Genomic DNA, 20,406 nt, shown 5'->3' with positions numbered 1-20,406 from the left:
GAAAAGTGTTAAAGATTACCTTAGATATGTTAATGGAATGAAAAACACTTAAATTTAGTTGGGATTTGATGTAGAAATATTAAAACAGAGGTTTGGGAGAAGATGAGAGACGTTTAAAACAAATGACCCACGAAATGACCTTTAAAAAGTTGATCTAGAAATTTTCGCTGTTATCTCGCTAGTTAGCTTCCCGCGAAAATTTCACTGGTATCTCACTGGTAAGCTTTACTCACGAAACAGCCGCGAAACTCTCTATGTAAAGCTGAAAAACTTGAGAATTGGACCATTTAACTCCCAGCTGAGCTTACACGTGAAATGGGTCACGAAAAAACCCAAAAAACATGTTTTTCACACAAAAGCAATTTGAAAAACTTTGAAAAACATGGGTGATACAAATCACTTCCAAAAGCAAACAAAAAGAACAAAAATCTTTTTGGTTTGATCCATATATGGTTGAGCACACACACATCACATTTGAACATGTACAATCACACAAATGAAATAGACATTCATAGAACATTAGACTTGTGTGTTGTGTGTGTGGATCAAGTGTGGAATAGTCCTTAGACTAGAGTGAAGTTTCAATGACCAATTCAATCAAGTCATTCAACTAGTACTAAATCAAGTGATCTATCTTGATTATAGAATGAACATATATGACCTCCCACAAAAATGATTACAAAATCTTTGAAGTTTTTCATTTGGCTTCTTTACAAATCATAACATTTGATCATTTTTGAACAATACATCTCATTTTGAGATTGGTGCTTGAAAGTTTTGATATTTCAACATTGAAAATAAACCTTTGGCTTTTTTAGCACCATACATTTCAATACAAGAGTTGCTTTCCCTTTTTCCTAATCAAATATTAGTATGTGTGACAGGTTTTTGCAGCTTATTATCTCTTTTCATTTTGAGATTTACATTTGGTTTTGCAAAAACATAAAAATAAAGTGGGAAGAGATATAGGTACAAGTCTATGCAAATATCAAGACCATCAAGACTATTGATCAATCATTCATGACAAGCTTGAAGATTATTTACAACAATCACACATAGTTTTCAAGATTTCTCCCACAAAGATATATGTGCATACATAAAAAGCTAAGCTCGTAAATGCACTAAGCCATTAATACGAAGGTACCAGGCCAAACTCACATGTGAAATGTGCACAAACATATACGATCAAACTTTTTGAATTTTTCACTTTTTATGTGGTTTTGGATTTTTACACACACAAAACAAAGACATAAAAGTAAGATAAAAAAAAAACAAAAAAACAAAAAAAAAAACAAAACAATGCAAATAAAGAGATGCATGATGCACAAATGCATGACAATGAAGCATCTAATGCATGAAGGGTCTTACAAAGATCGAAAGAATTAGATCAAAGACCAAAGGAGCAAAAGTTCAACCATAGGAACCCTTCCTCATCCAAACAGAACAATTGTTTGGAATGAGTGTCTCATGAGAAGTGAGACGAGGGTTGGAAGAATGAGAACCGGAGATGCACATAGACAAGGAGGTAAGAGCATTAACCACTTTCTTCAACAACTTACCATTTTCCATCCAATCCGATTTAGCTTTCAAAGCACAACTTCCAAAAAACTCAAGTTTCTCTTTTCTTTTGATTCTCTTAAGAGCTTGAAACTTAGAGCAATGAGGTCTTAGATGACCAAAGGCACCATAATGGTGACAAATAATGTGTTTAGGTCCACTAGGCTTTTTGCGAAGGGATCTAACAACAAATGTTTCTTCTCTCTTTAACTTGGGGCATTGAGGTCTTATGTGACCGATCACACCGCAATGGTGGCAAGTAGGAACAAGCTTAGATCCACTCAAATCCCTAGAAAGGGACCTAAACAGAGGCTTAGGCTTAAGAGCCTTTCTCTCCATTTTTTGATTTCTTTTGTGTGGAGGAATGTACACCGATTTGTCCTTTAAGGTAGAACACACAATAGGCACAAAATCGGGTACCACAACATGATTGCAACATATATTTTCTTCATTTTTAGCAACAGGTTCAGTAATCAAACACTTAGCATGCATCTTAAGAGATTTATTTTTAGATTTATTTTTAGATTTAAGATCATCAACAAGTTTGTTAGACAAAACAAGGTTAGCATCCAAGTCCCAATTCAAACATTTAAACTCTTTCAGCTTTTCAAGAGAAATTTCAGCAAGATTCTTATATTTCTCAACCAATTTGTTGGATTCATTGAGCTTAGCAATCAAATCATCATTTTCACTAAATAACTTGCTCAAATCTTTATGAAACTTGTTAGCCTTTTTCTTGAAGAGTTTGATGTTAGGAATATCAATAACACCCAAAGATTCATGTAACATGACAGCACAATCATGAGGATAAACACTCATAGAGGCATTTTCACAAACACATAACATGCTACAGTCATCAACAACCATAGAAGCATACAAAGCATTATCCATGGCAAAACACACAAGGGGTCAAGGATCAAATTAAGGTAATGAAACCAAAACAAGTGTACCCGCTCTGATACCAAATGAAAGCTTGAAATGTGTAAAAACACAAGAACTTGTTTAGACCCCCAAATCAAATTACGGCTTGTTTGATTTTACACTAACTTAATACTAAGTGCGGAATAGTGTAAATGCAAGCAAACAGACAAGAAAGTTACTCTAATTCATATTTAAAGCAACATAGCAGTAAAATGAAATGAACAAGAGTAGGGAAGAGAGATGCAAACACAGATAACATGCCGATGTGTTATCGAAGAGGAAACCGAAGAATCTCGGCGAAAAATCTCTCCGTCGCCCTCCAAGCGGTAATCGATCCACTAGACAATCAGTTGGGATATATGGATTAGCAAGAGACCCTCCAAGCCTAATCTACCTGCTGTACCTAAACCCTCCAAGCTCCTACTCCAACAAGGCTTCTCGGAACCATGTCTTGTCTAGCTCTTCAGATCCCGCAACAAGCTCCATGTTGCATCTACCATCCTTGGTTTCTTCCAATGCTTCCCAACAACTCCAAAAACACTCACTACACTCTGAAAATGTGTGGATTGTGTTTTAATACAAATCTCCTCTTAATGTATGATAATGGAAGAAGGAAGAAGAAGAGGCTACAATGAATTCTCACTAAGGATGAGTAGCTCTCTTTCTAAAAGATGAGTGTGTGTGTTGTAGAAAACCTATCTAGGGTTTTTCTCTCTGAATGGCCTCACTTTACATTTGTGGATTATGAGGGTATATATAGTATGGGTGAAAGGTAAAGAAGTCACACATAAAAATCCTCCAGGCAGAATGTTTCGCGACTGTCTCACGGGTCTCACGGGAAGGCCTTACCCGCGAGACACTAGCGAAAACGACAGCTTGGCACGACTCTTCAACTTCTAGTCATGTGCTCCTCACATGCTCTTTCGCGGCTTAGCTTCTCGCGAGCTTCTCGCGAAATCCACTGATTCTTCATTTAAGCTTGAGTCTTCACCAACTTAATACTAAACCCAATACAATAAAATCCCACAAAATACAAGAAACAAAATAAAAGCAATTACAACACTTTTTGTCATGGAATAAAGCCAACATAAAACATAGTTGTAAATCACAATTTTACACTTGAGTTGGAACCAAGTTCCAAGGCCACAATCGCTGCATTCCACTCTCACCTAAACATCCACTTACAACAGATAATATTAGACCTTCAATTGCACTAACTATGGCAGTAATCATTTTCTCTCCACTAATTTAGAGTTATAAATAGGAGAAGTTGGGGAAGGAAAAATGGTTTTTTTTTTTTTTTTTTGGAGGTTCACAAAAGAGATAGAGAAGAGAGCAAAATAGCGATTCAGAAAGAGAGAAAATAAACTACGTTGAGTCTCTGTGTCGAGAACGACCCAAAGTAGGAAATCCTAAGCCTACCTTATAAGTAAGTTGTGAGCCCAAGTGAGGTTAAGCCCAACAGCCTCATTTCCGGCGTGCACAGGAGTACTATTTCATTTTGAAATACTCATTTTCTTGATGAGCTATCTATTTTTCAAAGAGATTTAGGGACATCAACAATGCAAGGCCTAAAAAAAAGATCGTTGTTCATGGAATATCAAGAATGTCTCCTCTCATTTGAATTTCAGGCCTAAAAGAAAAGAGTAAGTGATCATCTTCTAAATTTTATATACAATTATTGTAAGAATAATACTCATTACTTTTTTTCCCCTTGTTTTGATAAATAGGTTAGAATGTAAACTTATGATATTCACTCTATAATGATTGTTCTTATCATTAGGCTAAGATGTTAATTGGTTTTTGGTATAAGTAGAATCTAGACCTTAAATTTGACAACAAAAAACTTTAATTTTTTTTTTTTTATGAGAAGATTTTACTATTTGAAATAACTATAACTCACTTTTTGTCATTTCTATGTTATACATATTTGTTTCTTTATGGGTATGTATTTGTGGAATTATATCTAATTATAAATTTTTTTTGTTAAAGGTAAATTTTTTTTAAAAAGTAAAAGGCATGCATCCACATACATTACTCAATTTGGTATGATATAAATATATATATTATTTACTTATTATTATTTTAAGTTGTCTCAAATCTCAAATAAAACTTAAATACTTTTTGTCCAAATATATAACACAGTTCCCCGTGTTCTTTAGTTTCCCTTTTTCCGCCATTTTCTATCTAAAAAGGAAATGGCACATGCTCATGTGAAATATTCAATCATATCATCATATATATAAAAGAAATTTAGATTATGATGATAATAATTATTCTCCTCTTCTATTTATCCATAAAAGAAAGAGAGAAAAAAGTACTTAAGATATATAAATTCTGCTCTTTGGTTAAATTGTATAGTACAATGGTTGATGAAGCGTGTCTTTGATCATATGAACAGAAATATGGTCCATGTGTAGAATCCAAACATGGCTGCACTATTTGGCAAGATTGTGTTCAACACATGTTCGATACCAATAATCATCATTGGTAGACTTAAGCAGGCCAATTAAGTTCAACGTGGAAGTTAAGGCAAACCGCTTTGGTACAAAGAGGTTTGATCTGAAAAGAAGCATGGTGGCGAGCAAAAGTAATTTCAGATTATATACATCATGTTTTATTTCTCCGAATAAGTTATCATAGACTCTTGAGTATTTACTTAATTACTCATGGATTATGTGAGGCTTGAGTCATCAATGGTAGACTGGAGCAAGCCAAGTTCCTCGAGCAAGAGGTTTGACCTAAAGAAGAGGGAGCACGGTTGTTGAAATAAATAATTTCAGATTATATTTATCATGTTTTATTATTATTATTATTTTTAAAAAGGAAAAAAAGAGTAAGTTATCATAGACTCTTTGAGTATATTGTTATAATCATGGATTGTACGTGTGAGAACTTTTCTTTTCTTTTTTGGGTATTCTAATAAGCAAGCTTTGCAACTCATGGATTATGTGAGAACTTTTCTTTAAATTTGCAATATTGGCTCTCTTAAAGAATAAGAATATATATTTGTTTAATTATATGAAGCTCATTTGTGGGAGTACTGAAGTAAAGAAACTCGCATTTAAGTTATATGCACTGGTTCATCAAAAAAAGTTATATGTTGTACTGCACCAAGGCCAGTCCATTTTAGTGGGAATTTAATGATTTAGAAAATAAGAAATAAATCTCCCTTTCATGTCATTGCCGCTATGTTTTGAAATTGGGTTTTCGTGTCGAATTGTATGAGATAAACCAGGATGAGCTAAATCATCTATAAACTAAATCTGTTTTTTCGATTAGCATTTTACTAAAATCATCTTTGCTTATTTGCTGGAAGTTGAATAGAGAATGATGTACTTAAAAAAGTTGAGACCTTTAAAAAAGCTAAACATAAGCAAATAAATTCAAAATCTACAACAAAAATGTTAATACAAAATCAAACAATTAACATATACATTTTTTAAAATAAAATAAAGCAGATGAAAAATAATTAAATAATTAGGAATAAAATGTATGGTGAAATTACAAAATACTACTCAATGTTAGTAATAAATCTAATTATATTAAAGATATTAATTGTAACCATATATGCGAGAAAGCCAGAACTTCATTGAGAGTTGTCTCCATTTTACTTGCACATAAAAATGGCTAACGAAGAAAAGCTTCACATAGCAATATTTCCTTGGCTAGCTTATGGCCAAGTAATGCCATATTTTGAGCTCTCTTCAAGTTCTTAGCTCAAAAGGGTCATAAAGTATCCTTATCTCCGCCCCTAAAAACATTCATCGCCTCCCAAATTTGTTATCACTGATAAACTTAGTAGAACTTCCTTTACCCTACATTAATCGATGGCTTGCCTCAAGCTGTCGAGTCCACCTCCGAGTTATCAAATCACCAAGTCCCATACCTCAAAAAAAGCCTATGACATGCTCGAGCCCCATCTGACTCAATTTCTTTCTCCAGAACTCGGATGTTTAACTGGATTATCCATGACTTCGTTCCTCACTGGTTACCACGAATCGCGACTCAACTTGGAGTCAACTCAGTTTTCTTTAGCACAGTTAATGCTTCTGTGCTCGCCTTTTTTGGCCCACCTTCTGAGATGACGAATGTTTACCGCAAAAGTCTAGAGGACTTACGGTCTCCCCCAAGTGGATAGATTTTAATTCCTTGTGATGTTGCTTATAAGGTCCCTGAGTTGCTTAGTCATCGAGTCTGCATGGACATGAATATGTCCGATTTGACTCGCGCTGCCATGGTGATTCAAAGGCTACCGATTCGTGATTGTTTGAAGCTGCAACGAGTTTGAGGCTGACTCGCTCAGTTTGCTCGAGAAGCTTTACCAAAAACTAGTTGTTCCAATTGGGTTGTTACCGCCCTCAGTGCAAAGATAGAGTAGTGAATGAAGAAGATAACAAGAGCTTGAAATCGTTGAAAGAATGGCTTAAGAATAAGAAAGAAAACTCAGTGGTTTACATTGCATTCGGTACTGAGTCGATTCTGAGTCAAGAAAATGAGTCACGAGTTGTCACATGGGATAGAAAAATCCGGGTTGCCTTTCATTTGGGTGGTCAACAACCGCCCACTTATTGACGGGTTAACGGGTCCAGATATGATTCCAGATTTTCCAGTCGGATTTGAAACCCGAGTTGCGGACCGTGGTTTGGTTTGGACTGGTTGGGCACCACAGCTTAAAGTCTTAGCCGGATCCGGATCCTCTCCATTTCCCTTTGAAATGGAGAGGCTCCAGTTCACGGTAGGGATTTTATTTTAAATGATCCACGCTCAAAAACATGCCACATCATACCTTAACCCATTTAACCCAAACCACACTTAACTACACTTGAACTAAAGGCTCTTTTAACTCAACCGGATCCTTCAGCTACCCAAAAAAACAAAAAACTCCCTCTTCAGATCTTTCTCTACCCAAAATTCAAAAACTCTCTCGCCATTGCTCAATCTCCCCATGGCTACAGCTAGCAGCCACTGCGTCCCACACCTCCACTACCGGCGGAGTTCCGGTACGTTCCTATCTCTCTCCTTCGGCCGCTAGAGGTGCTATCGTCGGTGCCACCACCACTGGTGGCCGCCGGGTCCTCCTCTCTTTCTCTTTATTGTCTTTTCTCTTTTATTTTTCTTTTTGTTTCTCTTTTTATTTGCCTTTTAGAAGTGACTGAATCCCTTAGAGTTTTGTTTAGTGACTGGGTTTCCTTTTGAGTATAAAGCTTGATGATCTACTTGAATTCTTGATTTGTTATGCACAACTGGTTTTCTAAGCTATATTGCTACTCACACTCTTATTTGCTTATCAAAAAGTTTTTTTCCCTCCTTTCTTGATTTCTTTGTCAAAGATTTCCTCCTTTAAATTTTTTTTCGTTTTTTGCTATAAATAATTTCTTGTGTAATTTTTTGAATTTTTTTCTTTCCTTGATTTCTTGTTTTTGTCCAGCACAGAAGCTTTAAATAGTTAAGCATACTGTGAATTTAATTGGCTTGTCTTGAAATCAAAATCGTGCCAAAAAAATTTCACCTGCATTTGCCACTAAATACCTTGGAGCTTGCCTTGGTCCCCTTTTCAGTTATTAGGGTGTAATTTTGCTTCAGCAACTTTTTTTTTTAGTAGGTGAATATCTTATCTTTGCTTCTACTTAATGCAAAATGCATTTGTCATTGTCTGATTGCCCCCATCAAATTTGGGCTATGCAGCTATTATATTTTGTCATTGATTACAAAGAAATTAAAAGTATCTCTTGAACATTCAGACTATATGATCTGCTTTGTATTTCACAGTTTCACTTTTAATTTTGGTCCTTTAGCTGAGTTCTTAATATGGAAGTTCCTAAGCTAAACCCTCAACAAATTTACATATTTAGTAGTGATAGTGATCTTATAGCTTCACCTGTGCCTGCTGTTAGTTTGAAATTTTGATATATGTTTATCAGTTTATCATTAAAATCACTCTTTGTTATTTTGTTAGGTTGAATGGCATGATTAAATGGATGCTATACCCAATATGGGAAGCTGCTGCCGTTGATGAATGGTTATACAATGGTGGTCCTTATGAGCTAATTGTTCTACCACCAAGAGCGAGAAAAGGCAGCTGCTGGAGGTGGAGGGGGATTAGTGCTAAATTTTAGATTGTTTGTTAGTGTAGACCACATGTTCTCACTCTTGTATAAGTTCTTTATACAAGTTCTACCATTCTGGTGAAATCTTGTAGAAAAATATATGTTTTGGATATATGTAGAAACTTTGTTAAGGTACTGTGTGCTGTGCTTGGTAGTGTGTGGGTGGTGCCTAGTAGTGTGATGAGGTGTGCCTGTTGGGGTGATAAAGGGTGTGTGTACTTGGCTATATTGAGGCATGTGCGGTGCAGGTGCATGATGTGAAGCTTAGTAAGTGATCAAATAGTGAGAGTTAGTTAGGCAGTTGTTAGTGGTAGTTACATTTGGTATTACTGAGATTGTAATTGTATATAGCCCCCAATTTTGGGATGATAATAAACAAGTTTGGAATCAATTCAGTTACTCTCCTTTCTCTATCTTTCTTGTTCTTACTCTGTTGGAGGTGGTTACCCTCGAAGTAACCAACATCTCATTCTTTCCATTCTCCAATTCTTGCCATTACTTTCTTGAACAATCAAGCTCTTAACAAACTTCAACACTTTACCTTTAGTAGCCACTTGTATGATTCAAAAATTGTTTTGAATGGAAGTATTTTGCTTAGGCATAATCTTATTCATTACACTTCGGCTTCAACTTGCATCCTTGTAGAATTTGTGAATGTAATTTTTAGGTTCCATGAATGTGCATATTTTTAGGTTCTTTTTGAGTGAAATAATAGCCTTGTAATCAAAGTGTATATTTTAACAAAGCTTTGTTTATTTTTGGATCAAACTCTTCCATCAATTTATGACCATACAGGCATCATCAAAATTGTTCAATTTGAAGCATTACAAGAAATTAGAAATATAAGGCACACAATCAATTACATTTTATTACATTCTCAAACCAATATCAATAAAAGAATAACTATATTTTATTACATTCTTCTTGGTTTGTACTCTAAATCTATGTAAAAGTTTTTGTAAATGAACATGAAAACTAAGTGTCAAAACTAAAGAATACATTCAGTGTTTCATTTATACTGAAAATTAGCCTATTGACAGCAAGATACATGGCTTCAATGCTTCATGGAATGCTTCAAAACATTTTTCTGGCAAGATACATTGAACTTCAAGGCTAATAGTTGTTTTCTACACTGTTTGTGTTTCTGCATAGTTATGTTTCTGCACTGTTTGTGTTTCTGCATAATTACCTGTTTGTGTTTCTGCACTGCTTGTGTTTGTGTTTCTGCACCGTTTGTGTTTCTGTTTCTGCACTGTTTGTGTTCTGCATTGCTTGTGTTTGTGTTTCTACACCATTTAAAAACTGGTGCATTGGTGAATGGTTGTTATGATTGCATCTTGGTGAATGGTTGTTAACTTTAAAAACTGGTGCATTGGTGAACGGTTGTTAATAACTTTTAATTTTTAAGAACTGCTGCTGTGAATGTGACAAATAATAATGGTGAATGGTTGTCATGATTGCATCTTGGTGCATTAGTTATTATATAGTCAACCTGCATATTCAGCTGAGTTAATCTGCTTCTTTCTTATGGTTCCCAATAATATCACAAACAAGCCTTTTAAGGTGCTGTTCAAACTGCTTTGATGTTGAGTGCACACAAGGCACAAACACTTCACAACAATGCAATAAATTGGTATACAAGTCATAGATTAATTAAAAAGACCATGTTCCATTGCTGAAGTCTCAGATTACAGTGAGAATTACACTAAAATTCAGGCCTTTTCCCACTAATACATACCAACACAAATTCAAGCCAACACATACCAACACAAGCATTCTGCCAAAACCTACCAACATACACCAAAATTATGGCATTTTCCCACTAATACCTACCCACCTAATGACCCATTTTCCCCCCACCTATTTAGCCAACAAAAGAAGCATCAAGCAGAGTAGCATCCCACTTATCAACAGAGACTGCCCCAGGCAAATGAGCAACATCTTCTCTCTCTTCCTGTAGCCTCTGCTCCGTTGCCTCTTCAACCAAAATCATGAAAAACAACAACAAATAGTATTAGCAAAATCTGGTCACAGCCAATCCAACACTTGTATTAGCAAAATACTAAAATCCTTGAAACTAAAAAAGATCCACTAAAGAAAACAGCTATAAAATAAAAACCCTTGTGCTCTTGATCTTCCAAAACTAAAAAGCATTTGCACCCTTGTGCTATCACATAAACAACATACATTGAAGAAAAACCAATTGCACTCCACAGATCAATTTCCTCTTGAATCAATATAACAAGCAAAAACACAAGAACCAAAAGTAAAAAACAAACATCTCTAATAAAGGCAGACTTGTGTACTCGAACCACTCTTCGGCCCCTTGAAATGCTTATGATTCCAACCACAACACACATTACAAAAGAAGCACCATTGCCAAGAGAAAGCAGAGTAACCCAGCAATTGTAGGAGACAATTTTAGTAAACTTGATAAGCTTTCAAGCGAAGAACAAAAGTACCCAGAAACTGAAAAGAAATTTAAAAACTTTACAAAGAAAATTTTTTTTTTGATAGATAAAAATATAAATAAATAAATGTGGACGAGCAAGAATCAGACCACCAATCCAAAAAATGACGACTGAAACAATATCTCGGCCGTTGATTTTGTTCTACCTCGGTGTTCTCCACAACGCAGAGGGATTCAACGCAGAGACATACAAACTGTCTCTCATTTCTTTTAAAACAGAACAGAGGCTTTTGATTCCGACAAAAATTAAGAACAAGAAAATAATGAAAAACCTTTATAAAAATTAAATAGACCCATTTGAAACCCTAACCCTAAAAACGAATTTGAGGCGAGAAAAGAAGATTGGCAGTTTACAAAGAAATTTAAAAACCCAGAAACTTACCTAGAAATTTGGAAACCCATAGTCTGAGGTGAGCGAGGAGCTGCGTTCGTGGGTGAGGGATCGTGCTTGAATCCTGTATGCCTCATGAGTCATGACCCACGAGCTTGAATCCATGAGAGCAAGGAGCTGAGTTCGTGGGTTAGGGATTTCAATCTGTGTGGTGAGCGAGGAACTGAGCGAGGAGCTGAGTTAAAAGCTTGATCAAATCGTAGATATCCTCACCGTGACGGCGAGGCGAGAGAGAAGTGGGTTTCTTTTGTTTGTGTTTCGAACCGTGACGGCGAGGCGAGAGAGAAATGGGTTTGAAATATTGAGAAGAGAGTGAGAAAGAGAGTTTGAAATATTGAGATGGGTTTGGTCTCAGATGGGTTAAGTTTGAAATATTCAGATGGGTTAAGTGTCTAACCCCAGTTAAGTGTGCAGTTAAGTGTGTGGTTTGGGTTTTAAATGACGTGGCACGATTTTTACCATTGATGCTCTCCATGGGAAATCCTCACCGTGTACTGGAGCCTCTCCATTTCAGAGGGAAATGGAGAGGATCCGGATCCGTCTTAGCCCACCCGTCAATAGGCGATTTCTTGACTTATTGCGGTTGGAACTCTGTTATCGAGGCACTTTGGTTTGGTCGGGTTTTGATTTTGTTTTTTGGGTCTAACTCGGATCAAGGTTTTATGACGAGGTTATTAAATGGAAGGCAGATTGGAAATACCTAGGATGATCAAGATGGATCGTTTATGAGTGACTCAGTGGCTAATTCCATTAGGTGAGTGATGGTGGATTAAGAAGAGAGCAACAAAGGGCTCTAACGCACAGATCATGAAGAAAATTTTTGGCAGCATGGAATTGAACAAGTACCTAAATGAGTTCATTCAATTCATTGAAACTGAGTTTCAATTTGGTCATCTTGACCCGTTGTTGTGCTTAATGATAATAACGATAATGATAATAATAACGGAGCTCTTCTATTTTTTGAATAAAAATTAATAATTTATATTTATTATAATTTGGGATTTTTACTTTTTTTCAATTACAAAAAATAAATAAATAAATACGGGGGATGAGTTTTGTAGATTGAGGGAGTTTTAAAAATAACAAAAGAGTGATCCTATTTTATAGGGAGTTAGAGAGTAGAAGTATGAATTTAAATTAACGTAAAAGTAAGAGCTTATTAGAAGTAGGAAGACATTTCAACGTAGAAGTAAGAATTTATTATTTTTTGTCAATTTACTATTTTAACCCCATTTTTAAGTTTTAGGTAGGGGTATTTTTGACAATAAAAAAAACAATAACTAACTTTCTTTTGCCAATTTATTATTTTATCCCTATGGGGGATTTTCCCCCGCAAGCCGTTTGTCCTATTCGGGGAGCCAGACCCGCAAGGATTTGTTCTCGTCCCCGAGTGTGGTGTTTGGGATTTTCACCTCAGGCATTTTGGCCGATATTGGCTTGACACCCTAGTCCCACATCGGTTAGAGATGCACCCCACTCATGGTTTATAAACTTTTGAAGCGACCATGAGTGTACCACTACTCAGCACATGGTACACTCATGGTCGCTCCAGAAACTTATAAACCATGAGTGGGGCGCATCTCTAACCGATGTGGGACTAGGGTGTCAAGCCATCGACCAAAGTGCCTGAGGTGAAAATCCCAAACACCATACTCGGGGACGAGAACATATCCTTGCGGGTCTGGCTCCCTAAAGAGGACAAACGGCTTGCGGGGGAAAATCCCCCACAATCTCCATTTTTAAGTTGTTGGTTAATTAATTTAGGGATATTTTTTACAGGAAAAAAAAAACAATAACTAACTTTCTGAATCCTCTTAATATATAACTAGTCTCTGAGCACGCGCGTGAAAGCTCTTCTATTTTTTGGGTAAAGATTAATAATTTGCATTTATTATAATTTGGGATTTCTACTTTTTCCAATTACAAAAAAAAAAAAATAAATAATAATACGTGGGGTGAGTTTTGTAGATTGGAGGAGTTTTAAAACTAACAAAAAAGTGATCCTATTTTGTAGGGAGTTAGAGAGTAAAATTAGGAATTTAAATTAACGTAAAAGTAGGAGCTTATTAGAAGCAAGAAGGTATTTCAACGTAGAAGTAAGAATTTATTATTTTTGTCAATTTACTATTTTAACCCCATTTTTAAGTTTTAGGTAGGGGTATTTTTGACAATAAAAAAAAGCAAGAACTAACTTTATTTTGCCAATTTACTATTTTATCCCCATTTTTAATTAATTTAGGAATATTTTTTACAGGAAAAAAAGCAATAATTAACTTTCTGTATCCTCTTAACTATTTTAACCCCATTTTTAAGTTTTAGGTAGGGGTATTTTTGATAATAAAAAAAAAACAATAACTAACTTTCTTTTACCAATTTACTATTTTATCCCCATTTTTAAGTTGTTGGTTAATTAATTTAGGGATATTTTTGACAGGAAAAAAAAACAATAACCAACTTTCTGAATCCTCTTAATATATAATTAGCCTCTAAGCACGCGCGTGAGACTCTTCTATTTTTTGGATAAGGGTTAATTTAGAGCATTTATTATAATTTGGGATTATTACATTTTCCAATCACAAAAAAAAAAAAAAAAACCTAGGGGTGTGATGAGTGTTGTGTGGAGAAATAATTTTCCAATCACACCCCTAGATTTTTTTGTGATGAAAAATTATTGTGATTGGAAAATTATATCTCCACACATGACACTCATCACACTCTTAGGTTTTTTTTTGTGATTGGAAAATATAGTAATCCCAAATTATAATAAATACTCTAAATTAACTCATACTCAAAAAATAGAAGAGCCTCTAAGCACGCGCGTAAGCGCATGCTCAGAGGCTAGTATAAAATAAAAAACACAGGTTTTCTTTTTTTACAAAATAGGACCACTAAAAAAAAAAAAAAACTTATCGCATGCCATTTCATATTAAGAGGATTCATAAAGTTACTTACTGCCTTTTTCACTCCAAAATTACCCCTAATTTAATTAATTTATCATTATTCTTAAAAATAAGAAATGAGGTTAAAATCATAAATAGATTAAAAAAAAAAAAAAAAAACCTACTGATTATTAACTCCCCACTAAATAGTCAAAGTTGATTAAAAAAAAAAACCTTCCCACTACCCACGTTTGAAAAAAAATAACTACCCCTCCCATAAAATAAGGAAAAACTATCCCACGTTATAAAATATAAAAAAGAAAAAAAAGAAAAAAAAAAGGGTTGTCAAACAATATCCCACATTTCTTTTTTAAACTATTACATTATCATTTTTTTATAACTATTATATTATCAATTGGATTTGGATAAACACACAAAAGCTTCTAATTGAAAAAAGAATCCTATTCTCTTCAAAAAAAAAATCCTATCTATTTTTTCAAATTGTGATGAAAGAAAATTTTGATGAGATTATTTTTCCTGAAAATCCTATTAAAATTGTTCAGAATAAAGATAAAGATTCTTTAGAATTTAACTCTATCATGCACTCTTTAAAATCTTACCACCACATCATCAATTATTTAAATAAATAACTAATGGAGATCTAAAAAAAAAAAAAGGAGTTAACGTGATACATTAAAAAAGAAAAAAGAAAAAGAAAAAAAAGTAGAACTCAAGGTTGCTACATACCTACATAAAAAAATTTAATGCCAAAAACATATATAATGATGGTAAAGAAAACTAAAACAATTTAATGCCAAAAACATATACAATGATGGTAAAAAAAAAAAAAATCTTAAAAAGAAAAAAAATACAAAGAAGGAATGGAAATTTGTGAAACATAAAAAAGAAAGGAGAGAGTTAAACAAAAAAAAAAAAAAAAGTAACCTAGATCGTACTAGAATATATGGTTGCTTTTTATTTTCTTTTTCCTTGTTTTCAAAGTTGGGTACTTTTGAAGTTTGAACGTTGACTTGAAACCAACTGTTGGGATTATGGTAACTATTTTTATTTCAATTCAAAATATTTAAATAAAATGTAAACAAAGGTTACTAAAGGAGGTAAGAGAAGTCATACTGTTTAACTGTTCACAAATGATTTTGAATGTTTCTTTTGTAGCATAAAGCAGTCATGTCTTTGGATTACAATACCTACAACATGAAATTACAATTCATTAAGAAGTAGAGTGGTAGAGTATGTAAAGGAGCCATTCATTTCAAAATTACATTTAAAAAAAAGAGAAAAAAGAGAGTTAACATGATACACATAAAAAAGAAAAAAAAAAAGTAGAACTCAAAGAAAGTCAATCATAAACAAAAGAAAAGAAAACAAAGAAGAACTTGCAAAAAATTGAACCTGAAAATTTGTTGGAGTCTTTGACAGTAAATATCTTTAATCTAAAGAAAAAGAAAGGAGGATGTAGAGCTAAATTAAATGTCTTCAATCTGAAGAAAAATGAGAGATAGAAAATGAGATAGAAACTGCAAAGCGTACGTGAGTTTGTGGGTCTTAAAGTGTAAGAGTTTTAATTTACATATTTATCCCCGGTAGTTAAAAACTTGTAAGTGGGTATGATGAGGGTATTTTAGACATAAAAAATGAGGAATCCAAACAGAGGAATCCCCTTAAATAGTATTATAGACTAGCCTCTGAGCACTCGCGTGCTCAGAGGCTCTTCTATTTTTTGGGTAAAGATTAATAATTTGCATTTATTATAATTTGAGATTTCTACTTTTTCCAATTACACACAAAAAAAAAAAAAAAAAAAAAAAATACGTGGAGTGAGTTTTGTAGATTAGAGGAATTTTAAAACTAACAAAAGAGTGATCCTATTTTGTAGGGAGTTAAAGAGTAAAATTAGAAATTTAAATTAACGTAAAAGTAGGAGCTTATTAGAAGCAGGAAGGCATTTCAACGTAGAAGTAAGAATTTATTATTTTTGTCAATTTACTATTTTAACCCCATTTTTAATTTTTAGGTAGAGGTATTTTTGACAATAAAAAAAGCAATAACTAACTTTCTTTTGCCAATTTACTATTTTATCACCATTTTTAAGTTGTTGGTTAATTAATTCAGGGATATTTTTGACAGGAAAAAAAGTAATAACTAACTTTCTGAATTCTCTTAATATATACAAATAATAATAATTTTTATAATTCGATAATTGGGAAATGGGGATTTGAATCTAAGTGTCTTTATTAGAACGCTAAAAATGCCAATTAAGATACAAGTCTCATGACTGACTAGTGATAGTTATGATCCCCTCTCTTATTAGGCGCTTTATCTGGTGTGTGTTTTCTTTTCTAAAAAACCACAATTATATTTATCGTTAACTATGGAGTGATAAAATTAAATTCATAAATGACATGTTTTTGCCTAACCAAGGTAAATAAAAGATTATATTTAAAAAATAATGACTATGTTAACATGATGTGACTAAGCCTACAATTAGATGTGACGTATAAATAATTTTTAGTGCCCTTTACAAAATTTGAATTTAAAAAAATAATAAATAAATGCCAAAAAACCATGAAGTTATTGTTGAATGTGACATGAATTACAATACTGTATGACAAAATTTTAGCCATCCATGACCTTGTTATTGCTAATCCAAATTTAGAAAATTTAAAAATAACAAGCTAAAATGAAGTCTACTCTCATATTCGATGTATACGTCACCTTATGTGACACAGTCATAGTCTAACGTAAACTAGAGTTACTATTAGATCTGATTAATATATTGTCTTATGTGGTCATGTTCCAACGTGTAAATTCATAAATTAAAAAAAAAAAAATTCTAAAGTGAATAATAATAATTGTAAGTGCTCAAAAGATAAAGGCCTAAGCCTACTTAAATCAGTGGTACCTTGTCCTTCAAATTAGGCCTAAACAATAGAATTTTTGAAGAGAGTAAGAAAATAATCTAAGTGCAATTCAAAACTAAGCCCAAGTTTAAGGCCGAAGAGCCTAGAGTAACAGATAGGCGTGATTTGAAACAACAATTAGGATAAAGACCTCTTCGAGCAAGTCCGAGGATCAACTTCTTGTATATAAATATAGTTCAGAGTTTTACACCAAGCTGTTCATTGTTCTCTTTCCTGTTCTAATGGTACTAAAAATGTTCATCCCCTTTTTCGAGGGGGGGGGGGGTTCCCTTCCTTTTATATCCATTTTCCTTGCATCTCAACCCTCCACATGTATGTCTCAAGGCATTTCTCAGGATGCTTATCCCATCAAGACTCTACTAAAGGAAGTAGAAAGGGCTACTAGCTGTGAAATTACTATTTAGAGGTCATTTCCACATTAATGCAGCTAATAAGGTTGGTGTAGAGTATTAAATGCGGAGGTGAGAGGTATATCCTTCAAGAAACTTCCACCCACCATCCTTGTCCCTATTGTTATCTTTTCTCTTCTCCTTGGGTCTTCACAGAATACCAATTGTCCTAATTCTCTTACTCTCCTTAGGTGGGCGGAGTCCTTGAAGCTTGTTTATCCTTTTGGGTCTGGATTAAGCAAACTAATCCTTGGTTTGGTACTCCTCGGTCCTTGAACCACACAATAATAATAATAATAATTGAAAGTGAAAAAAAAAATGTGACAAAAAGTTGCCTGCAAATATTATATGTAATTACTTTTTTTTTTAAGAAAGTTTCAACCTATGACGTCCGCTTTTGATGATAACTATTTGTCATCAGACCAAGACACCAATCAGTTTTTGGTGTAGGCGGGGATTGAATCTCAGATCTCTTATTCAACTATCAGAGACTTTACCAGTTGAGCTAACTGGAATCCACTATGTAATTACTATCATATGAGATGATGTTATTATCCAATATAACTTTATAAAGAATTAGGGAAAAACAAAAACAAAAGCAAAAAAAAAAAACAAAAACAAAAACAAAAAAACAAACTTATGTCAAAAAGTTACCAATCAATGCATAGTTACTATCATATGTGATGTTACTATCCAATAAAAATACAATTAGTGATAATAGTATGAAAAAATGGCAATGAAATTGTTTCACCTTTGAATGCTGTAATTAGCGAGATAAATATTAGGTAACAAAATAATCAAACAATTATTTCGTTTGATTTCATTGCCTTTGATTATAATTTGTTTTAATAATCAAACGATTTAGTAATGAAACAATTTAGTCACCAAAACATTTGGCGATTAGGATTTGGGGTTGAAAGTTGTTTCTTCATCACATGTTAAGGCAACAAAATCAAGAGTTTTACACTCTGTTCATTTTACACATTTTACAATATTTATTTTGTAGTAAAATGGTTAATCAACTGTAAAATATTTTCAATCAACTATAAAATTCAAGGTAAAAATTTGTAAAATGTTTAACGCTAAAGAAAATTGTAAACATTATACTCTCTCTTTCAACTATTTTCTCCCTTTTTCACTTTTGATTTCTCTCTCCCACAAAGCCACCGAGTAATCTTGCAATTTTGTTCTCTCCCCTTCATCAGCACCACCCATCGCTAGCTCTCGGGTCCTCCAATCTCACTGGTAACAACGAAGAAGAAGAAGAGCTAGATGGTGAACGGGTTTTTCATATCGAGAATTTCCACCTTTCTGATCTCGTGTAGCATTGACCAAGTCCTCCAATCTTGCCATCACATTGCTCCAAATAGATCTTCTCCCTCCTCACCCCCCCCCCCTCTTTTGATTTGGGTTTTTGGGTTGGGGTATCTGGCTAGGTTTGTGGGTTGCAATGGGGCTAACTATTATTCTTTTTCTTTTTCTTTCCGATCTATGAATTTGGGTGGTTGGTGGAGTGGTGGTGGGTTGTTTTATGCCAATTCGGTGGTGGTTGCTTGGATTTGATGGGTTGTGATTTAGGATTTTTTTTTTTTTTTTTTTATACATTTTACTACAATACAAACACTTGAAAATGATTTCTTGAGTATTTTCAAAATTTCCTCACTATGATGTAGCGCTATCCTGAATATATTATATACATTGTATTAGTAGCACATAACAATGCATTGTAATAAACACGCAAGTTTCATTAAATTAAAGGCAAAGTTTGTATTACCTGAAAAATTGCTTAAATTGGGCACGCTGCTTTGTAACAAGCCTATTATTTCATCCATTTTCCACTTTGCTTCGGCCATTTCCCGCTTTGTTTCGGCCAATTGCTGCTCATGCCGTGTGTCTGATTCGCGCATTGCTTCGGCCAGTTGCTGCTCATGCCGTGCATTTGATTCCCGCTTTGGTTCGGCCAGTACTTCAGCAATTTCCTCCTTATGTTGTGCATGCAATGAGGCCATTTGCTCCTGATGCCTCTGCTCTAAGTCGGCAAGTTGGTCCCTCAACGAATTTTCCAATTCAGTCATCCATTGGGCCGTTTCAGTGGACGATGGCCCAGGCAAACATGGAAGGTTGGACCCACTTCTTCCTGTTGGGGTTGGTCCAAAACCGACCCCACGGACACGTCCACAACGTTCTTTGCCCATCACTTAAGCGAACACATCATCTTTTGCCCAAAGAATTCCATCACGACGGTTTCCTTCTAGTTTGCCCCCGTTGTTTAAGATTTCTGTCATTTTATCCTGTTTTCATACAAGAACCAAATAACATATTATTTGCTATAAACATTTCACGCACAAAATACAAAAGAAATAGGTTATGATATAGGGCTTACAATCTTATGTCGCACTTCATCACTAATAGGAGTCCCATCTTTCGTGCAGTATGCTTTTATGAAAACATCTGCACGCTCCACTGCTTGTCCGCTTTCTTTTGCCTACATCATATTCAACAGTCTCATTACAATAGTGAAAATTTATGTTGGTGATATGAAGCGACAATCGACAACCAAACATAGCAAATGGAATTTGGAACATAACATGCAATATAAATGTAAAACAAATTCCTTAAACATGTAGTTTAATACGTTCAAAAAGACGAGTTGTTTTCTTCATGTGAATGCTTTGTATCAAGTGGTTTTTGGTACCAACACTCTTGCCCTTTGATTTAATAAAATAGCCATTTCTTAGGTAACGTTT

The 20,406-nt window shown here is 34.2% G+C and overlaps 1 non-coding gene and 1 pseudogene across 1 annotated transcript; one reads left to right on the top strand and one right to left on the bottom strand.

The window, feature by feature from the left end:
- The first annotated feature begins 6,104 nt into the window (after positions 1 to 6,104).
- On the top strand, positions 6,105 to 18,984 carry LOC115968037 (annotated as a pseudogene).
- On the bottom strand, positions 11,126 to 11,271 carry LOC115978476. The gene has a single exon (XR_004088752.1). It is a non-coding gene; the product is annotated as a small nucleolar RNA snoR111 (small nucleolar RNA).
- Positions 18,985 to 20,406: the final 1,422 nt, after the last annotated feature.

The sequence above is a fragment of the Quercus lobata genome, chromosome 2 (genome assembly GCF_001633185.2).
Source record: "Quercus lobata isolate SW786 chromosome 2, ValleyOak3.0 Primary Assembly, whole genome shotgun sequence".
NCBI lineage: Eukaryota > Viridiplantae > Streptophyta > Magnoliopsida > Fagales > Fagaceae > Quercus > Quercus lobata.
The sequence above is the reverse complement of the archived record's forward strand: the minus strand, read 5'-3'. Positions and strand labels throughout refer to the sequence as shown.